We start from the raw sequence: 2500 nt of genomic DNA, 5'->3' as shown, positions 1-2500 counted from the left end.
TCTGGATAACTTTTGCCGATCGCATGGTCCAGTACCGGCGACGCATCTTTCAAATGTCTGCCTTATCAACTTTCGATGGTAGTTTCTGCGACTACCATGGTTGTCACGGGTAACGGGGAATCAGGGTTCGATTCCGGAGAGGGAGCCTGAGAAACGGCTACCACATCCAAGGAAGGCAGCAGGCGCGCAAATTACCCACTCCCGGCACGGGGAGGTAGTGACGAAAAATAACGATACGGGACTCTTACGAGGCCTCGTAATCGGAATGAGTACACTTTAAATATTTTAACGAGGAACAATTGGAGGGCAAGTCTGGTGCCAGCAGCCGCGGTAATTCCAGCTCCAATAGCGTATACTAAAATTGTTGCGGTTAAAAAGCTCGTAGTTGCATTTGTGCGCCGCGCTGTCGGTGCACCGCATCCGCGGTGATACTGACACGTCTGCGGAGCATATCGTCGGTGAGCCGGCGGTAATACGCCGGTTCAATATCAAAATCCTATCGCGGTGCTCTTCGGTGAGTGTCGAGGTGGGCCGACAATTTTACTTTGAACAAATTAGAGTGCTCAAAGCGGGCTCAAAATGCTGCTTGAATATTTCGTGCATGGAATAATAGAATATGATCTCGGTTCTATTTTGTTGGTTTTCAGAACTCCGAGGTAATGATTAATAGGGATAACTGGGGGCATTCGTATTGCGACGTTAGAGGTGAAATTCTTGGATCGTCGCAAGACGAACATCAGCGAAAGCATTTGCCAAAGGTGTTTTCATCAATCAAGAACGAAAGTTAGAGGTTCGAAGGCGATTAGATACCGCCCTAGTTCTAACCGTAAATATGTCATCTAGCGATCCGCCGACGTTACTACAATGGCTCGGCGGGCAGCTTCCGGGAAACCAAAGATTTTGGACTCCGGGGGGAGTATGGTTGCAAAGCTGAAACTTAAAGGAATTGACGGAAGGGCACCACCAGGAGTGGAGCCTGCGGCTTAATTTGACTCAACACGGGAAATCTCACCAGGCCCGGACACCGGAAGGATTGACAGATTAACAGCTCTTTCTTGATTCGGTGGGTGGTGGTGCATGGCCGTTCTTAGTTGGTGGAGCGATTTGTCTGGTTAATTCCGGTAACGAACGAGACTCTAGCCTGCTAAATAGGCGTCGTCATTTAGGTGTGCGTGGCTCCGTCACGCAACTCACTGGCGACGTATTAAAATTCTTCTTAGAGGGACCGGCGGCTTCGAGCCGCACGAGATTGAGCAATAACAGGTCTGTGATGCCCTTAGATGTCCTGGGCCGCACGCGCGCTACACTGAAGGAATCAGCATGTTCTCCCTGGCCTAGAGGCCCGGGCAACCCGCTGAAACTCCTTCGTGCTGGGGATTGGGGTTTGCAATTATCCCCCATAAACGAGGAATTCCTAGTAAGCGCGAGTCATAAGCTCGCGTTGATTACGTCCCTGCCCTTTGTACACACCGCCCGTCGCTACTACCGATTGAATGATTTAGTGAGGTCTTCGGACCGACGCGCGGTGGCTTCACGGCCGTCGGCGTTGCTGGGAAGTTGACCAAACTTGATCATTTAGAGGAAGTAAAAGTCGTAACAAGGTTTCCGTAGGGGAACCTGCGGAAGGATCATTAACGTGTTGTCGTTGTTGTCGTCGCGCTGTTTTTGTTGTCGTTGTGCACACACACACGATGAACGATGATGGACGATGATGGTGATGATAATATTTATATATCCTAAACACCCAAAACTCAAAAAAGAGACTCTGTTCGACGGTGGGTGGCGCATCTCGCGCCGCCACCCGACGAACGTATCTCGCGTCGCGCTCGTCGTAACTTCAACGTAGACTGGTATACAAATCCGCTACCACGAGTTGATACCTCGACGAGAGCGCTCGTCAATCGAACGCACATAACGAGAACACGCGAGAGCGTCATTGTTGCGGTAGGCGCGCTTGTATCGTGTGTCGTGTATCGTTATACCACAAACATAATATATGTATGTACATACATATGTAACATTTGTAACTTGTAACATTTAACACACACAATATTATCCATGCGGTAGTGGTGTAAAAACTATTACCCTGGACGGTGGATCACTTGGCTCGCGGGTCGATGAAGAACGCAGTTAACTGCGCGTCATAGTGTGAACTGCAGGACACATTTGAACATCGACATTTCGAACGCACATTGCGGTCCGTGGAGACACATCCAGGACCACTCCTGTCTGAGGGCCGGCTGTATAAAATACAAATGCCACATTGCGCCCTTACGGGGGCGCACATGACGGTTCATTGTGACGTCGACTAATAGTCCTCGTCCCAATGTCCGTTTAAATATCAACGATGAACCACACACGTGTCGATTGTGATGATGATCATGCGACGACGTTTACACAAACGTTGTCGAACGACCGGCGGTGTGCCGCCTGCGGACAGTGCATGATATGCGAAATATCTCATATCGCGCACATATACGCTAGCGGCGCGCTCGACTCT

The 2500-nt window shown here is 50.0% G+C and overlaps 1 non-coding gene across 1 annotated transcript; it reads left to right on the top strand.

Annotated features, from left to right (window-relative positions):
* The first annotated feature begins 2082 nt into the window (after window positions 1-2082).
* On the top strand, window positions 2083-2239 carry LOC142985727 (5.8S ribosomal RNA). Its single transcript, XR_012960273.1, has one exon. It is a non-coding gene; the product is annotated as a 5.8S ribosomal RNA (ribosomal RNA).
* The last annotated feature ends 261 nt before the right edge of the window (window positions 2240-2500 follow it).

Source organism: Anticarsia gemmatalis, chromosome 30 (genome assembly GCF_050436995.1).
Source record: "Anticarsia gemmatalis isolate Benzon Research Colony breed Stoneville strain chromosome 30, ilAntGemm2 primary, whole genome shotgun sequence".
NCBI classification, from domain to species: Eukaryota; Metazoa; Arthropoda; class Insecta; order Lepidoptera; family Erebidae; genus Anticarsia; species Anticarsia gemmatalis.
Note: the sequence above shows the minus strand (reverse complement) of the source record. Positions and strands in the feature narration are given on the sequence as shown.